General features: G+C 44.6%; 1 protein-coding gene across 5 annotated transcripts in view; it reads right to left on the bottom strand.

Moving 5' to 3' along the window:
* CNTN3 (contactin 3) overlaps window positions 1-20294 on the bottom strand; it is a 397708-nt gene that overhangs the window by 43956 nt on the left and 333458 nt on the right. The gene's annotated exons all lie outside the window — the stretch shown is intronic.

Below are 20294 nucleotides of genomic sequence, written 5' to 3' on the forward strand. Positions count from 1 at the left end.
TGAGTTGGGCCCAAAAAGAAATGTGAAAGCCAGTACAGATCTCACAGAGAAATACACTCTGAATATTGGACTCCCAGCAGCAGCTGGCAGCAGCACTCTGTATTCAGTGGCAGTTTCTGAACACTTTCCAATGACATCTCCATGCAGAAAGTGTTAGGATATGTCTAGAGACAGACATTAAGGCTGTTCTCACAAGCAGCCTAACCCAGGCTAGAGCAGCCCAGCCTGGGTTAGGCTGCTCATGTGCAGTGTAGGGGTGTGCACGGAACCGCAGAGCTGTGGTCCAGCACTGTGTGGGGGGTTCCTTTAAGGGCGGGGGAGGGTTTACTTACCCCTCCCACCGCTTTCCACCCTCCAGCGCGCGTATTCTATGTAGTAATTGGGGCGGCAGGATACCTCCCTGCCGCCCCTTCTCCCACTCGAGTGCAAAAGGCTGCACGGAGCCTTTTACGCATGCGCATGTCCCACCGCGCATGCACGTGTAATACCGTGCGTGGCCACACGCACGCACATCGGGGAGACGTGAAGCTCGCGTGCGACGTGCGCGTGCGCAAAAGGCTCCGTGCAGCCTTTTGCACTCAAGTGGGAGAAGGGGCGGCAGGGAGGTATCCTGCCGCCCCAATTACTACATAGAATACGCGTGCTGGAGGGGGAAAAGTAGTGGGAGGGGTAAGTAAACCCTGCCCCGCCCTTAAAGGAACCCCCCCACCCGAACCGAACCGGCCAGGTCCGGAGGCCTTTAGAATGGCCTCCGGACCGGTCTGGGCCCATCGCTAGTGCAGTGCTGGAATCCGTAAGGATCCCGATGCTGCCCGCCTGCCTAACCCAGCTTTTTACACCAGTATTTTATTGAGGTTAAGGGCATAAATGTGCCCCTTAGCCCCAGCACCAAGGTCATGTGGAAGCACAGAGATAGGCAACTAGAATGCCCGTCGCATGGGGATATCCCCCAGTGCATTGTGCTTATCACGCAGTGCATTGTGGGCTACGTGGAGGCCGGGACACATTGTTCAGGCCTCCAGAGATCTGCGCTGCATGCAGCAGCAGAGATAGTCTGGGAGCACTTTTCCTGGTAGGGATGTGCATGAACCGGTCCAGAGGCCATGTTGGAGGCCTCCGAACCGGTTCGGAGCTGGACCTGTCCGGCGGTCCGGCACCGAGGGAGGGGTCTACCTTTAAGGGTGGGGGGGTAGAACATACCCCTCCCGCCGCTCTTCCCCCTCCGGCGCTGTAGTTTTAAGCGAAGTTTTTGGGGCGGCAGCGTTCCTCGCTGCCGCCCCTGCCCCCGTCGTCGCCTGGAACTCTCTGTAATAGCAACACACATGCGCGCATGGCAGCGCGTGCGTGCCTGTCGCTGCCGTGCACACGCGCATGGCGGCGACAGGCACGTGCGCGCCACCACGCGCCCATGCGTGTTGCTATTACGGAGAGTTCCAGGCGACGACGGGGGCAGGGGCGGCAGCGAGGAACGCTGCCGCCCCAAAAACTTCGCTTAAAACTACAGCACCGGAGGGGGAAGAGCGGCGGGAGGGGTAAGTTCTACCCCCCGCCCTTAAAGTTAGACCCCCCCTCGGTGCCGGTCCGGACTATGCACATCCCTATTTCCTGGATCGTCAGCAGGGGGGGAGGTAAATTTTGTTCTACCTTCTCCCCAAGCGCCTGTCCTCTGCACCTCCTGGTTGTGTGAATAGGACTCACACTGTGTTTGCCAGTAATACCATGAGCTTGATTTCACAACCGGTCTGTTAGACAACTAAACTAGCAAATCAAATACTGGTTGAAACCAAAGCCTTACCCTGCTGATCACCTCATTTGACCACTGCCATTTCAGCTGTTCTGGCTGGAAAACAGCCATGTGCTGAGGTGCAACATACTTTGGATTTAATTGCCTGGCTGCAGCATGCTAGTAATATTCCCCAGCTGGAAGAGGAAAATTGGAAGGAGAAGGCAGTAGCGGGAGAGCAAAGGAGTGAATAGGTGAGGAAGAGCAAGACAGACTGGGGGAATCCAGCAATCAATTTGCCAATATGCACATCTAATATGTCTTTTGTAAAGGCAGGCTTGCAGTGCTGTAAACATCATGCAAGCCCACTTTTGTATTATGTCCATTTCCAGCTCACTGTGTATATTATATTATTTATTATTTATCTTTTATTTCTTGTTTACACAGTCAGACAGGTGTTATTGATGGGTTTGTTTTATCCAGACATCGAGTCCTTCCCAAGTTGTTATTATTATAGATATCGTTGCAGAATATAGGCTGTTCCCAGTAAAGTTGCTTTTTGTAATTGGCTGATGGTGATTTCTGTGGCCCCTATGGTGTTGAGTGCTCTTCAAGATCTTTTGGAACTGCACCCAGGGTGCCAATTACCACTGGGATTATTTGGGTCTTTTTCTGCCACAGCCTTTCAATTTCAATTTGTAGATCTTTGTATTTGGTGATTGTTTCTATTTCTTTTTCTTCTATTCTGCTATCCCCTGGTATTGCTAGGTCGATTATTTTAACTTGTTTTTCTTTCTTCTCGACTACAGTTATATCTGGTATATTGTATTATTATTATTATTATTATTATTATTAAGAATATTTATATTTTGCTTTACAAAAAGAAGTCCACCAACTAGTTCATATGGTAAGAAGAATGGAAAAAGAATGAGAAAATTGTCTCCTTTCCCAAAGGGGCTCACAATCTGAAAAGAAAGAAAATGGAGACACCGGCTGATTACAACCACTTAAGGGACGCCATGCTGGACTGAACAGGAACAGTTACTCTCCCCCGGTTAACTACAAAAACCACCACTTTAAAAGATGCCTCTTTGCCCAGTTAATAGAGCACAGTGAAGCGGGGGTGGGGGATAATTCCCTTGCTTTCCCCCCTTACAAACGAATTGTAAGCAAAATGGTTTACCATGCATTGATCAAAATTTGGTGGAGCCAGTTAAAGTTGCTTCCCACAGGACACCAATTGGCCATCCCTGCTTTATATTCTGTCTGTGATCTCAAGGGCACATTTAAAAGCAGCTTATAAAGGAAGTTAAGAGTGACTGATACATGCCATACGCATTACAGATTACAGCTGTATGTGGAATTGGTTGGTACTATAAACAGTGGATGCTGGGAAGATTATAATCAGTGGTTATTATATAAGCTTATTTAGCTAATGCTCTCTATAATAACCTAGAATTCTTTTTCGGGGTTTCTAATAGTGTACATGGATCTGCCTTGCAACATTAGTGCAAATGAATGTTGACAGCTCCATCAACTTGGCAAAAGGTGGGGGGAGGATCGGAATATAAAAACAATGCCTATTATTTAATTAAAACCATGCCTATTGATTAATTCAAACAATCAACTTGCAGAGTACTTTCAGCTATTTGAAAGTAATGTCTGATATACTGCTGGATCATAGGTTGTTTTTTTTTAAAACCCTGCCTATATTTAATAATCACGTTTTTAAATTACAGAAAACAAATCAATGTCAAAAAAATAGACTGTGAAAAAAATCTTTATTGGGAATGAAATCACATACACCCCTATGTTTCCAATTATAAAGGAAATAAAGCAAAGTAAGAGAATAAACCTTGGCATATTTGCTAAGTAATACTTACTACTTTGGGAGCTGTGTGTACTCCTAATTTTTGGTTGTGTGGAAGCAACCTAAGAGGAAAACCTGAGTAGAAGTGATTGTGTGAAAGCAAGTTAGGAGGAAAAGCTACCCAGGGTTTCCTTCTACCTTACTTACTTATTTAATTTATATACCAGCTGACTCCAAAGGCTCTAGGTGGTTCACAAAAACAATCACAGAAATAACAAAATAAAACAAACGATTAATAAAAGCAATTTAAAAATTTTAAACATTCAGAGATTATTACAAGCCTGGCTGAAAAGATGTGTCTTAAGGGCTCTTTTGAAGGCTGGCAAAGATGTTTTGAAGGTTTTTGAAGGCTCCCAAAGATGGAGTTTACTCAAAACCACAATACTAGAAGCCCAGTTAGATTGTATACCCAAAAGGAGGAAAGGTACCACTAGGTCCAGGAGGATGCCAGCATGGCTATCGGGTACCGTCAAGGAAGCCATAAGAGGGAAGAAGACTTCCTTCCAAAATTGGAAGGCCTGTCCAAATGAAGAGAACAGAAAGGAACACAAACTCTGGCAAAAGGAATGCAAGGTGACAATAAGGGAGGCCAAAAGAGAGTTTGAGGAACATTTAGCCAAAAGTATCAAGGGGAATAACAAAAACTTCTTTAAGTACATCAGAAGCAGGAAACCTGCCAGGGAGGCAGTTGGACCATTAGACAATGAGGGAGTGAAAGGGATTATTAAGGAGGATATGGAGGTTGCAGAGAATTTGAATGAGTTCTTTGCATCTGTCTTCACGGCAGAGGATACTGAGCATATACCTGTTCCTGAACCAGGCTTTTTAGGGATGGAGGCTAGAGAGCTGAGTCAGATAGAAGTGACAAGGGATGATGTTCTAAACTGTCTGGAAAAACTGAAAGCTAACAAATCACCAGGGCCGGATGGCATCCATCCAAGAGTCCTCAAAGATCTCAAATGTGAAATTGCCGACATCCTTGCTAAAATATTTAACTTATCTCTGAAATCGGGCTCTGTACCATGGAGGTTGCAGAGAAGCTGAATGAGTTCTTTGTGTCTGTCTTCACGGCAGAGGATACTGAGCATATACCTGTTTCCGAACCAGGCTTTTTAGGGATGGAGGCTAGAGAGCTAAATCAGACAGAAGTGACAAGGGATGATGTTCTAAACTGTCTGGAAAAACTGAAAACTAACAAATCAACAGGGCCAGATGGCATCCATCCAAGAGTCCTCAAAGAACTTAAATGTGAAATTGTTGACATCCTTGCTAAAATATTTAACTTATCTCTGAAATCGGGCTCTGTACCAGAGGACTGGAGAGTAGCAAATGTAACACTGATTTTCAAAAAGGGACTTCGGGCGATCCAGGAAATTACAGGCCGGTTAGCCTAACGTCCATTCCAGGCAAATTGATGGAAAGCATCCTCAAGGATAAAATTGTAAAGCACCTAGAAGAACAGGCCATGCTGGGAGTGAGCAAGCATGGCTTCTGCAAAGGTAAATCTTGCCTCACCAAACTTTTGGACTTCTTTGAGAGTGTCAACGAGTGTGTGGATCAAGGTGATCCAGTTGACATAGTCTACCTGGACTTCCAAAAAGATTTTGACAAAGTTCCTCATCAAAGACTCTTGAGGAAACTTAGTGGTCATGGGATAAGGGGACAAGTACATGTGTGGATTGCTAACTGGCTGAAAGACAGGAAACAGAAGGTAGGTATCAATGGAGAGTTTTCACAATGGAGGGAAGTAAGAAGTGGGGTCCCCCAGGGATCTGTACTGGGACTGGTACTTTTTAATTTATTCATCAATGATCTAGAAGCAGGGGTAAGCAGTGATGTGGCCAAATTTGCAGATGATACCAAACTCTTCCAGGTAGTGAAATCCAAAACGGATTGTGAGGAGCTCCAAAAGGATCTCTCCGAACTGGGGGAGTGGGCGACAAAATGGCAAATGCGGTTCAATGTTAGCAAGTGTAAAGTGATGCACATTGGGACGAAAAACCCCAACTTCAAGTATATGCTGATGGGATCCGAGCTGTCGGTGACGGACCAGGAGAGGGATCTTGGGGTTGTGGTGGACAGCTCGTTGAAAGTATCGACTCAATTTGCGGCAGCTGTGAAAAAGGCAAATTCTATGCTAGGGATCATTAGGAAGGGGATTGAAAATAAAACGGCTAACATTATAATGCCCTTATAGAAAACTATGGTGCGACCACACTTGGAGTACTGTGTACAATTCTGGTCACCACATCTTAAAAAGGACATTGTTGAACTGGAGAAGGTTCAGAAGAGGGCAACCAAGATGATCAGGGGCCTAGAGCACCTTTCTTATGAGGCAAGACTACAACACCTGGGGCTTTTTAGTTTAGAAAAAAGACGACTGCGGGGAGACCTGATAGAGGTCTATAAAATCATGCATGGTGTGGTGAAAGTGGAGAGAGAGAAATTCTTTTCCCTCTCACACAACACTAGAACCACGGGTCACTCCATGAAATTGATTGCCAGGAGGTCTAGGACCAACAAACTGAAGTACTTTTTCACAAAACGCGTGATCCAATTGTGGAACTCTCTGCCACAGGATGTGGTGACAGCCAACAACCTAGATGGCTTTAAGGGGGGTTTGGATGACTTCATGGAGGAGAGGTCTATCAATGGCTACTAGTTGGAGGGCTGTGGGCCACCTCCAGCCTCAAGGGCAGGATGCCTCTGAGAACCAATTGCAGGGGAGTAATTGCAGGAGAGAGGGCACGCCCTCAACTCCTGTCTGTGGCTTCCAGTGGCAGCTGGTGGGCCACTGTGCGAAACAGGATACTGGACTAGATGGGCCTTGGGCCTGATCCAGCAGGGCTATTCTTATGTTAAACCACAAATGTCTATAGGGAGTGCATTTCGTAGCCTAGGAGCAACTGCAAAGAAGGCCTGCTCCTGAGTCACCGCCAGATGAGTCGGCGGTATATGGAGATGGATCTCTCTCAATGATCTCAATATGTGGTGGGGATCATGCAGAAGAACATGCTCTCCTAACCCTTACTTCCACCCAACCAAAAATTGTGAGCACTCAAAGCTTCCAAACTTGCGAAGAACAGTTTTTGTTTGTGTGAATGACCTCATAAGCTACAACAGCACTAAATAGGTTTAAATCCAACTACCACAATTTAAATAGGATATCAATAAGGCGTAAAAAAGGAATGGATTAGTTTGATATGAAAGACCAAAAGTATAAGATACAGAAACATAGGACAAATCCAGAAGTCAGCAGAAACAGATTACAAAAGATAATGCAAGGCATCTATGAGTTGTATCCTCAAAAGTGGCTGATATTCAAAAACTAATCAGCTTTTTGTCACCACCTTGTTCCCTCCAACAATTTAGTAACTGGGACTGGAATAAACTATTTTAGGAGAAACATTGCTTTGCACACCAGTATTAAAGAGACTGCAGACAGGCTTAATGGGAAATGTATCTCTTTATTTGGTACCTGCATAATGAACTATAAATGGCCTTCTGAGAGATACCAACTGCATGTGGTTGTGCAAGGAAGTTATTTCTTTAAAGCTACCAGTGAAACAGAAATGAGAGATTTTTCAACATGATACAGTGGCTGACACGCTGTGTAATGCTCTGTGTGCCTTGGAAGAGTTTTTGTGCAGACTGCAACATTATGCAGAGTTGTGCAACAGAGGGCCTTTGGAAAGAATGGCCCTCTATCTTGCAACCGCATTTGCACAATGTTATGGTTTTACACAAGAGTGCTTTTGAGCAACTGGGCAAATGCTGGAGCTCCATTTCAAGGAGCCTTGTGCAGTAGGTCAGCTATAGTATCTGCATTTGCTTTAATAGCTTTATAGTATTATCCTAGCCATCACTGGACTCAGAAAATAAGGGTCCAAGTCAGATTTCTTTTGTTGGTTAAGTCAGATGCCCAAAGAAGAGGCCATGCAGGATAGGTAATCCACATAAATCTTGTAGTGCTCTAAGGGGGACGATGGTTTGTGTTCCATGAGTTGGCTAGTGAAGGAAGAACCCAGGGACGCACCTTCAGATTGAGGGGAGAGGGAGTCTGTGGTGTCTTCCTGAGGTACTTCTTCATCTCTCGAGTCTTGATCCACTGGTTAAGGGGTTTGGGGTGGGGAGGCAGGTTGATTAGTAGATAACTTGGGTGCCTCTGGTTCAGCAGGCAGTGTTTAGGTGGCAGAAGGCTGAGATAGGCATTTTCAAGATTGAGGTTCACGTTTAGATGAAGGATGGGTTCGAATTCTCAGGTTCGGGCGATCTGGGGGTAATCGGGATCGAGGGAGATAGTTTTGAGGATAAGGCTTATAGTGGTCATTGTAAAGGTGTTCATACTCTCTATGATATAGTTCCCTTGGATAGAACGCCGAGCAGTAGTAGTCGGTAAGGGTCTGTTGAGAAGTCAGCTTCAGAGCCATTAGGCTGATAGTAGGGATCATGGCTTTGGAGTCTGGCTCGGGAACGAGAGCGATCGTAATCCCACTGGAGGTGTTCCTGGCATCGAGAATAGGAGGGAATAGGAGGGTTGCCGATCTTGACGGTTGGGAACCACGGGGTAGAGGCGATCAAAGTCTGAGTTTAGGGCAGAGGCAATCGAGCGCTCTTGGTCCAGGTCAGAGGTGTCATCATCTTGAAAGGAAGCCTGGTCGTGGTCTTCCTGTGCTGCATGTTCAAGTTCTTCCTCAAACTCATTGGGCTAAAAGACGGGATCAGCATTGTCCAGTACCGGGATTCCTGGCCCAGGTGGGTGGTGGCAACCTAGGCTGGAGGTGGCTGTGCAGGTGGCTGTGCAACCTTTGAATCTGAGGGATTGGTGGCCTTTTTTGGGTGTGGAGCCAGGTCATCCAATGCCAGTCATTTCTTCTGGTTTCGAGAGTAAGCAGGCTGCGTGGGCCACATTTTCTTTTTCTTAGGGTTGGGTTGGGCGAGTGGAGTTTGGTTGTTGAATCCAAAGGAACCGTAGGTTCTGAGGTCGGCCTTGGGAGTGTGCTCTGTCCTGATTGTTTATCCTGTGCAGGCACTGAAGGTGCTGGCACCATAGGCACGGAGGGGGTGGAGAGTTCTATTGTGGAGGATTGCATAGTCTTGGAAGATATGGCTTTCGAAGAGATTAGGGCCTGTTCCCACAGCCACAACCGAAGTCTGGAAGCCCTGTTTTTGCGGGCTTGTTTGGTAAAATTCAGGCAGTGGCCACAAGTTTCTGCTACATGTTATTCTCCCAGGCAGAATAAACAGCGGCTGTGGCTGTCTGTATATGATAGTTTGGTGGCACAGCAGGTACACCTTTTAAAGGTTACCTTTGGGGCCATATGTGGGATAATTCCCTAAAATGAGGGGTGTGGGGTGGGGAGGGGGAACCGGGGGAAAATGAAAATGCAAACAGAAGTATTTAGATAGGATATTAAGAAGTGGAAAAAATGGAGAGCAGGGATATAACAAAATGAAAGAGGAACTTAACTGAACTCTCAACTGTTTGTTTGGTTTTTACAGAAGTTCGGAGCAATTGAAGAGGTGATGTCTTGTCTGTGGATGAAGAAAGACTGAGGGAAAGGAGCCTTGCACAGATGCATAAAGGGACAGGGGAGGGGCTCCCTCCTGAACTCAAAGAATCTTCGAAGGTTCTGAATAGGTCTCTGCGCATGTGCAAAGCCCGAGGGTGTAAGGCACAGAAGACCAAGCAGAAGAAACAGACTTAACCCTTTTTTTGGCTGCTTTTTCCTCACATATACCAAGGTCAGGTGTCAATTACCTGACCATGGATATGCAAAACAGATGCCAGATACACAGGTAACGAGGTCTCCTGTACCACAAATTCATATTATCTATCTATCTATCTATCTATCTATCTATCTATCTATCTATCTATCTATCTGAGTCATATATATACTAGAGGGGATGTCAACAGCTTCCTGATTTTCTTGTGGGTTTCCAAATGGATCTGGCTGGCCCAGATCTCTTTTACATTCATTTTTCCCCATATGCCTCCCACACATTCACTTCCTCTAGAAACTCTCAATTAGTTGTATGAACTGCTTCCCTTCCAAAAGAGAAAGAACTATCTATTCCTCTCATTTTTCACTAGGTCTGTTTCCTGAACATTCTTCTTTAACCCACATAGACCCATCCCTCTTTTTCTGACTGAGTTCATAATGAGCCAGATAATGAGGCAAATCTCACGATCAGGGAGAGGAGCTGTAAGGGGGCGTGCAGGGAGAGCGGGCCTAGCCCACTCTCCCTGCAGACGATCAGAAGGCAGCCTTAGGTGGCCGGATCAGCTGCTCACATGACTGCCGGCTCTGTCATGGAGCCAACGGGGGCTGCAGGGATTGGGGGCCGCGTGGCCCCTGAAGGTCCCAGGATGCTCCGTGCAAGTGCACAGGGCATCCTGGAGAGATCCCTGAGCCCGGGTGGCTGCTTGCAGCCTCCTGGTCAGGGGTCTACTTGTGTTTTGCCGTGCGCCATGGCAACACACAAGCAAATAGACGAGGTTAATGGAGCGCTCGCTCCATTAACCTCGGCTAAGGGGAGGGGTATTTAGGGCAGCTAGTTGCCAGGAGCTGCACGGCTCTCATTGCAGCACACGATCGCCCCAAAGCAGGCTAGGCTCCCTTAGCCCACTTTTGGGCAGTCGTGAGAATCACCTCCATATGTTATCTTTCAATAATCACTCATACTGGCAGCCCAAACTTTATTAATTTGTATTTTAAGCTCTGCCTCTGAGTAGAAGAATTGGGGAGCTGTGTCACTTTCTAGAGCTCTGTAACTACCCTGTCTCCATCATTCACCTCTCTTATACATACCCCTGTGAGGCTTCATTCATTAACACAGACTTATGTGGGTCTTATTTTATTAGGAAACTAATCCTGCACTGGGATTTGCACAGGTTGGACACTTTGCTAAGCACGGTCCATCCTGGTTTGCATTTGAAGGGGAGACTATATGTGTGATCACTGTAAGAGCATCCCCTTAGGGCCTGGGGCCACTCTGGGAAGAGCATCTACATGAGAGACTTCTGCCTCAACCTTGAAGAAGCCACTGCCAGTCTGCATAGACAATACTGAGCTAGATGGACAAATGGTCTGACTCAGTATATGGCAGCCTCATATGTTCCTACTAGAGTGTGTGTGTGTATGCATGTAATTTTTTATTTTGCTCTTTTCCAAAGGAGTGGGGACCAGAACACTAGGCATTCCCAATAAGGAGCTGAAAATATCTGTAACACTAACACAATATACACCAAAAATTGGAATGTGCTAGCACGTGAAAAACAAAACAAAACAACAGGAAAACCCTGTGTTATTTTCAGATCACAGTCATGGTAACCTAAATATCTTTTTATATTTTTCAGTTCTTTCTTCAGAGAAGCTAACAAAATAAAGTCCACATTGATATGATAATAAGCACAAATGCATTACTTTCTGCCTGACAACATTTTAATACACAGGGTAAGAAGAAAGCTAGGTTGAAGCTACGCTTTATACATCAATCAAATGTCTACTAAATTAAGCCAGACCACTCAACAAGAAAGACTGCAAAATTAATCCACTATTTATATTAGTAAAATGCAAATATATTACTTTCCAGTTCACAATTTTGAACCATAAAACAAACTTAAGTACAAGTGACTTCATTCTAATTCTCCAAAGGCTCATCTAGCCAGTGATCCTAATCAAAACTGTGTTAGTTTCCATCAACACTCATTTCAAATGTCTTCTCATTTTTAAATGTGATATGACTTCATCGTCACAGTTACTTTGTAAAATCCCTGATAAGAATTATTATTAGGCAGCCAAAGTATATAATGAGGGGGAACGACCAAGTGTATATAAAAGGTAAATCCTGTGGTTTAAGAATATTTGAGGATGGTTTCATAAATCAACTAGCCTGCTCACCAGCAGTAAGCATTCCTCCATTCTCTGTGGTGAGAACTCCACCCCCTCTCCACACACCAGCACAAAGAAACAGGGACAGAGCCTTCTCAGTAGTGGACCTGCATCTTTGAAATGCCCTCCCAGAAGTGCTTTGTCAGTCTCCTTCCTTGATTGGTTTTAAAAAATTTGGTTTTAATTGGATTTCTCTCCTTTTTAAAGAAGTATTCTAAAACTTATCTTAGATGGACTTCCAGTTTTCATCTGTTTTAGTCCTATCTGCCATTTTGTCTTGCATTAGTTTGTTTGTATGCTTGTTTTATTATTACTTATCATTGTTTCATCGTGTTTATACTGTAAGCCACCAGGAACACCAGTGTGCTGGAGGGATGGGTTAAACATAATTTAAATAAACAAACATCTCTGTACTTTTGTTTCCTAGTTCTCTAAAGAGCCCCAGCTGATTTGGGGGAGTCAGCATAAACAGAAAAGGACTTCCTCCCTCTCTACTCTCATATGCCCAAGGTTTTGTAAAGGCAATGTGAACACAGAGAAAATATCCTGCATCCGTTCCTTATATACAGGAAAGGAAGCACTATGTAACAAAATATTGGAGGAGCAGAAAAGGAGTAAGAGGTACTGAAGTTTACACTTCTTGGCTTGGGATACAAAGATTTGTAATGCTTTTATCAAACACGAGGCAAGCATTATGACCACAGTTTAGCTTGGATTTGTTAAAGAATACAGCTGCTGTTCCTATTAGCCTTCAGCTACTGGGGCACTACAACAGCAGCCAAGGAGGTGCCAGGAGTGCTGGAAATGTAGTTTTATCAATATTTCAGATATTTCAGATACATTATAGAACCACTAGGACATCCATCAAGTTTTGGAAGTTGGCAGAATATGTAATGCTCATAGTAATATAAATATAGGTATCTCTGGCCCAATTTGGCTCATCACTGGGTTCAGGCTAAGCCAAGCTATTTTCTGATTTGTGAAAATAGCTCAGTTTGTGGAGCTCAGATATGAATTTAGATGGGGATGAGTGGTGGTGGGAGTTTGTCCATTACTAGAAGTATTTTAACTGGCAAGGAAACTAAGGGTAAAGTACAAAGGGTTAGTCTCAGGATTTATAGGATTTGAGGACTAGAAGAGATGAGAGGCACTAGCTGTGGGTAAAAGTGAAGAAAATGACAACATGAAGAAAAACTCATTAGGTAAATTAGAAGCTACATACTAGGCCCAAAAGCTCCTGAATTTGGCATGGAGTGACAAATCAATGTGCCTAGGGAACATAAGTTCCAAACAGTTCTCAAGCTTTGAAAAGGTCAGAACAACATCTATTCATCTCAATATCAATCTCATATATACAAATACAAATATGATGAATATATATGATGAACTTTTCAACAAAAGTTCCCTAAGTGAACTATATTATACACAGAAATAAGTAAGTAAGAAAGCAAGTAAGTAAGATGGCTCCCTGTCCCCAAAGGGATGACAATCCAATCTAAAAAGAAACATAAGGCAGACACCAGCAACAACCACTGGAGGGATGCTGTGCTGGGGATGGATAGGGCCACTTGCCCAGTTCAGGGGAAGACTCATTATTATTCACATAGAGTACTAGGTATTGCTAAAATTAATGGCAGCTTGAGATACCATTTTAAAAAGTTTGACCCCATCTCTTTTCACTTGCCACACTATGTGGCGAGTCTCACGATCAGTGAGACATGCTGGAGGGGGTTCTGTGGGGAGAGCGGGCTTAGCCTGCCCTGCTCTCCCTGCACACAATCAAGGCAGCAGGCTGGGCAGCTGGATCAGCTGCCCACACAACTGCTGGCTCCGTCACAGAGTTGGTGGGGGCTGCGAGGATCGGGGGCTGTGCGGCCCCTGGAAGTTCCATGCCCGCGGAAGTTCCTGCACTTGCGCGGGGCATGCTGGAGAGACTCACAAGCCCGGGAGTCTGCTTGCAGGCTTCCGGCCGGGGGTCTCCTTGTGTGTTGCCATGGCACAGAGCTGCGCCGCGGCAATACACGATCAGGATGCCCGGGTTAGCGGAGTGCTCGCTCCGCTAGCCTGGGCTAAGGAGAGGGCTACTTTGGCGGGCTAGCTGGCAGGGAACCACCGGGCCCGCCAACAAGCCCACTGGTTCTCATGATGACTGGAAAGTGGGCTAAGGGAGCTTAGCCCACTTTCCAGTGATTGTGAGAATACCCTCTATGACTAGTTGGTTGTATTTTGAGATCTTGCCTTTCTAGCCTTTTATTATATAAAGAAAACTGAGGAGTGGAAAGAAAGAGGAGGGAAGAAGCTAGGGACAAAAACAAAATGAGGTTGATCGAAGCACAGGTACTATGTTGGCTAATTCCACAAAGAAATGAAAGGCAGCATGGAACTGGGGAGCCTTTCTGCTGAGATGGAGATCCATCCATCATCAAAAGCAGGAAGGTTGTATACATCCCAGCCTTCAGATCACTCACTTCAAAGGAGGCAGAATTAAAATAAACCCATCAACATGTGTACCATTTTATTCTGCTTTGAACACACTTCAATTTTAATTAACTAATCCTGTGTTAATCTAATACATTTATTCTAGAAGCCATTCCAAGATTTAGGTCAGGAATTCAGCTGCTGGTTTTTGTTGTTGTTTTTTTAAACATTTTCCCTCTGGGTTGTTTTCCTATCCAAAGCAATGATGGAAGCTTTCATCAAGCAGGTGCATAAATCTAAACACTACTTTATAAAATGAACCATATTTTGACAAAGGGCTTTGAAGAGGTAGGTTTCTGTAAACAGAGAGGATTGAACTAGGCAGACTCTTGTTCAGAAGTGTCTGCATATTCAACATACCTTTTCATGTCTTGAGAAAACCAACTGAGTTTGTCTAACACGGCTTATGTAGTGTTCAGCCCAATCATGCATATGCTCATTCAGAAGGAAGTCTCACTGAATTCAAGATGACTTATTCCCAGGTTTAACAACAACAACAACAACAACAACAAGAAGGCCCGATAATTAAAGTACCAAATCCAGTCAATAACATCTGCTAGACTGTGTGTAAATAGCTTATCATCATCATCATCATCATCATCATCATCATCATCATCATCATCATCACCATTACCAACAACAACCAGCATTATGACTAATGCTGCAAACATGCAGCAAAATGAAGTACACATGCAGCTGTTGTTTTCCAGAGTAAAGGAGGGCAGGTGTTCCTGCAGAAGGGGCAATTTTTTAGGTAGGTGCATGAATTGCGATTCACAGTGCAATTCAAAACATACACCCCTCACCTTTAAAACATAGGAGAGCAAGTGCATACTTGCTCCTCCTCTACTCACTGCCACTTCCTTTAAAACAGAGAAGAGCAGGGGATTTTTGTTTGCTGACATCCTAACACTGTGCACATGCAACCAAGGAAACATGCCTGTAGCTGCCGCATTCCAGAATAAAGCAATGTGGGTTCTTGCACACAGGAGGCAATTTTTGCCATCCTTCCTTTCCCACTGTAGTGCTCTGAGCCACCCACAAAAATGTCCCTGAAGGATATGCCCTCAGTGACATCTTTGCAGGTAAGACGGAGTACTTCAGAGGAAAGGAGAGAGTAGCAAAAATTGTAGCAATGTGCACAAATAATTATTCACATGTGCAGAGGCCATGTGTGTGCCAGCATTGCACGAGAGCAGCTAGGAAGAGAACCACTGATGCTCAATGATAGCTGGGGAGGAGCAGTGCCGATACAGGAAGTGGTGGTGAGTGGAAGAGGAGTAGGTATTCACCTGCTCTCCTCCATTTTAAAGGTGTGGGGGATATGTTTTGAATTGCGCTTTGAATTGTGATTTATGCACACCCTGACAATGTTTGCTGCTCTCCCCTTCCCACTGAAGTGCTCTTTATAACCTTCAAAGATGTCGTTGAGGGCATATCCCTCAGGGACATTTTTATGAGTGGCACAGAGCATTACAAAAGGAAAGGAAGATTGGCAGATAATGTCTCCTGTGTGCAAGCCCCCACATTGCTTTAATCTGAAATGCGGCAGCTACATGCTTGCTTCCTTGGTTGCATTATATAAACAAACAAACAAACAAACAAACAAACAAACAAACAAACAAATAAATAAATAAAAACAAATTGTGCAGTGTTAGTCAGGATGTCAGCCAACAAAAATGATGATAATAATAATTGCTGGCATTCCTCGCAGTACTACAACAATGGAAGAAACCCAATAGTTTGGCAACTAGCAGCACATCTGTTTTCTGCAACCAAGACTAGGCAGAGTAGGGGGGACATGCTCTCTCCTCCCTCTGCTCTCTCCTCCCTCTGAAAGGACTATTAACTTGCAGGAATATGTCCCTGGCAGCTGTGTGATCCTCAAAAACACATTCCTGTAAGTGAATAGTCCTTTAGGGTGGAGAAGAGAGCAGCAAAAAGAGAAGAGAGCACCCAACCTCATGCTGAGTTACAAAATAAGGAAAGCACCCTGCTAGTTTCCAACTTTCCATCCTTGCATGACTTCTTCCATTGCTGGAGTGCTGTGGCTAATGTAAACTAATAATAATAATAACTAGGTGATTTTATGAAACTCACTAGGTGATGTCTCCCTAAGCCTAACCTAATTTACAGGGTTGTCATGAGAATAAATTGAAGGGGGTACCATGTATGCTGTCTTGACTTGCTTGGAAGAAGGGTGGGATCAAAATTTAAGAAAACAAATAAACAAATGAGCGCTCTGCTAACCCCATTGTTTTGATCGTGTATTACCACAGTGTGGCTCCATGCCGCAGCAACACACGAGGAGATCCCCAGCCGGGAGGCTGCACACAGCCTCCTGGGCTCGGGGGTCTCTCTATCATGCCTCACACACTTGCACGGGGCATCCTGGAACTTATGGGGGTCATGCAGACCCCGATCCCTGCAGTCCCTGCCAGTTCCATAACGGAGCTGGCAGTCGTGATCGTGAGATCTGCCTCATTGACTCAATTATTATGAGGCTGTTCTCATGAGCAGTCAAGACTGGGCTAAGTGGCCCATGCAACCAGCAACTTCTGGATCATCTGCAGGGAAGACAAGCTGCAGCAGCCTTGCCCGCCACCTACCCTCAAGTCCACTCACAGGATCGTGAGAAAGGGCTCAATATGTTTATCTCTCCCCCCACCCTATAAATCTACACAGCTCTATTTCTGAAACAAATAAAGACCCAACTAAGCCTCTGCTATTATCTTTATTTCCTTAAATGAATTGCCTTTCACTTGTAGTAATATGAACAAGGGAAAGGAAAATGTTGTTTTTGGTCATGCTTTCTTCAGCACCACAGATTTCTATCAAATTAAATCAGCCTTCAGTTCTCCCACTTAATGTTTGTAAGGAAGACTTTTCAATTCTTTTGAATCTTCATCTGTCATCCCTTATTCCTCTTCTATTTTTGAGCTAAGATGATCAGGACAGCATGCAACATTCAGGGTCTAAGGGCATTAACATCGATTTATGTAACAACAGTACAAGATTTCCAGTATTATTTTCTATCACATTCTTCATACCTCAGTTCACTTTGTTTTGACTGCTACTGCAGACTGAACTCTCCACAAATGATGCTCCAGTCTAAGCAGTTACAAGTTAATTTATTACAACCCAGTCCTGTACATGAAGTAGTTCAATTTTTCCCTTCCAACACACATTACCTTGCATTTGTCAGCATTGATTCTGATCTGTCAAGGTGCTGCCAGGTTGCCTGGCTTTATTAGTTCCCTGGGCACCACTTCAACTATCCAGAATAATTTGTATAATCTGCTGATTTGCTATGGCATTGCTCTCTCTTTTCACAAAGTGTTTTGGAAAAACAACAACAGGAGACAACCGATTGTTAAGCATCAATCACTCTGAAAACCTGCTGTGTATTTTTCCCTTTGTGTCCATGTCATCCTCAGAATATTGTTTGTCATGGCATTATGACACAAACCAAAACAGTGATCTCCAGAGATATTGACATTGCACAAAAGGCCTAGACTTCATGGAACTTGCATTAAACAGTTCAAGACACATTCTGTGGATGGGGTGCATTGTGTTTATATATCTAGATATAATATAACCATCAATTCAAGTAGTACCTACAAATGTACTCTTCTTCTTCTTCTTCTTCTTCTTCTTCTTCTTCTTCTTCTTCTTCTACTTCTACTTCTACTTCTACTTCTACTTCTACTTCTACTTCATCATCATTTTGGCCTCTGCTGCAAAACTGGGGGTGGTCTGCAGTTCAGTGGTATAGGGCATGCTTTGATGCAGAATGTACCAGGTTCAGTTCCAAGCATCTTCAATAGTCTAACTGAAACCTTGGGGAACTGCTGCCTGCCAGTGTAGATAATACTGAGCTAGATGGACCAATTGTTTGATTCAGAAGACAGCATCATCATATAATCTTAAAAAAAAAATTGTACCAGCCAGTGCGAACCATTCAACATACACACCGTGCAAGGAACCAAATGGCAGATTCAAGGCCAGTTGTGCCCAGTCACCTACTTTATATATGCTGTGTAATACACCATATTCAGTTTTCAATGAGGATGTTGTTTTTTCTAGTGGTTCTGACAACTACCCCAAACCTTCTTTGCACTTAGTGAACAGAACAGAACTGGTAACTAGGTATGCAACTCCTGCAGAAGAAAGTGGAGCGGGGGGGGGGGGTGGAACCAGAGGCCAGATATTTATTGGTATGCATGTCAAAGTCTTCCAGCACTGCATTACTCTCAACAGGACATGGCAAGGGCCTATCTCAAATGGTCTCAGGACTGATGCATGTTTCTGGTCACATGCTTGATTTAGTCTTCAACTCTGATTAGGAAGCTGTTTCACGGGTGGGCACTCCTTTGCTTTTCCCATTGTTAGTCATGGACGGACCACTACCAGGTTAAGTTTGGATTTACAATCACAATCCACCTCTGCAGGGGTGAAGCCAGGACCTATTATGGTCTGCCCAAGAAGGTTAATGGACCCAATAGGATTCCAAGAAGCCTTGGAATGTTTTAAGGCTTGTCCTGCCGGTGATTCTGTCAGTGACCTAATCCAGACTTGGAATAATGAACTGGACACGATTGCCCCTAAGCGCCCCTTCCAAACCACTGAAGTGGTGAGGCAGATGGCTGGAATACAGTTGCAGAAAGACTTGACTTGAATTTAAAAGATTACAACACTGAGTGCATATGAAGACCTATGCTTTGGCAATGCCTGTGACAAATAAGCAGTTCTTTTCTGCCCACATTGCATCTACAAACTCACATCCAGTGGAGTTGTCCAGGGCCCAGGCTTGTGAGAGGGCTAGTTCATGCCCCTCCTCCCTTGAACTAGAACTAAGAATCATAAGTCATATGCTGTGACATTTTTAATAAGTTTCTTTGCAGATAAAATCTCTCTGCTTCAGGCCGAACTGGATTCCACAGTGCTCAATTTTCTATTTATGGAACAGCCTCCCCAGTGAGGTTTGCCTGGCACCATCACTTTGTTCTTTTAGACATCAGGTGACAGGGATATCTAAACGGGTTTGGTATTGAACCTGTTCAACATTCAACCCCAACGACATTCGATACTAAACCACCCCTGAACCGAACTGGCTCCAGTTTGGCCCAATCATGGACCGGTTTGGTTTTGGTTCTGTTTTAAAAGTTGTTTTTTTTTAAAAAAAATTAGCTGTTAACCCTCCAAACCTGAACTAGGGGTGTGCAATTCGGGTTTTCGGTGATTCGGTTCAGGACCTGAACTGAATCACCCCCGATCTGTTCTGTGCCCGAATCTGGGCCACCCGAATCACCCCGATTCAGTTCGGATTCGGATTAAATCCGAATCCGAATCGATCCGGGAAGGAAAAATGGGTCCCAGGGGCAAAATAGTTGGAGGAATAAATTTCAGGGGAATTGGGCAAAGGGCTTATTTTTGGGGAATTTTTGAAGTTTTAGTGTCTTTGGGGCAGTTTGGGGGCATAGAGTGGGATCTGGGCAAAAGAGTGGGGTGGGGTGGTAGTGCCTAATGGGTGGAGGCTACCACCCCAATTTCAGAGTGATGGGGCAGAGGACTGATTTTTGGAGAATTGTTGAAGTTTACATGTCTGTAAGGTTTCCCCCCATAAAGAAGCATTGAGATGTCAGCAAATGGATAGCTTCACGCGGGGGGCAAAGGGGTGGCCTAGAGCAGTGTGGGGTTGGTGGTAATGCCAGGTAGGGTCAAGGAAGATACCTGAATTTTTTCAAAGGATTTGGGCAGAGGGCTGATATTTGGGGAATTGTTAAAGTTTATACGTCTTTAAGGTTTTTCCCCATAGAGAAGCATTGAGGTGTCAGCAGCCCCATAAGTGCACTTGGGGGGTGCTGGGGTAGCCCAGAGCGAGTGGTAGTGTAGTGCACATAGGGTGCCAACCACCCTCATGGGTCTCTAACCCATGGGGTACAGGGTTCTGTTGTTTCAGAGGTATTCTGTGTGTGGATTCTATGATAGCTAATGAGAAATCTCATTAGCTATCATAGAATCTACACTCAGAATTCCACACTCAGAATCCACACTCAGAATATCCACACTTCAGAATACAGAATGAGAGAAATCTTGGGGGGTGCTGGGGTAGCCCAGAGCGAGTGGTAGTGTAGTGCACATAGGGTGCCAACCACCCCCATGGGTTTCTAACCCATGGGGTACAGGGTTCTGTTGTTTCAGAGGTATTCTGTGTGTGGATTCTATGATAGCTAATGAGAAATCTCATTAGCTATCATAGAATCCACACTCAGAAGTCACACTCAGAATATCCACACTTCAGAATACAGAATGAGAGAAATCTCAT

Source organism: Hemicordylus capensis, chromosome 2, assembly GCF_027244095.1.
Source record: "Hemicordylus capensis ecotype Gifberg chromosome 2, rHemCap1.1.pri, whole genome shotgun sequence".
NCBI classification, from domain to species: domain Eukaryota; kingdom Metazoa; phylum Chordata; class Lepidosauria; order Squamata; family Cordylidae; genus Hemicordylus; species Hemicordylus capensis.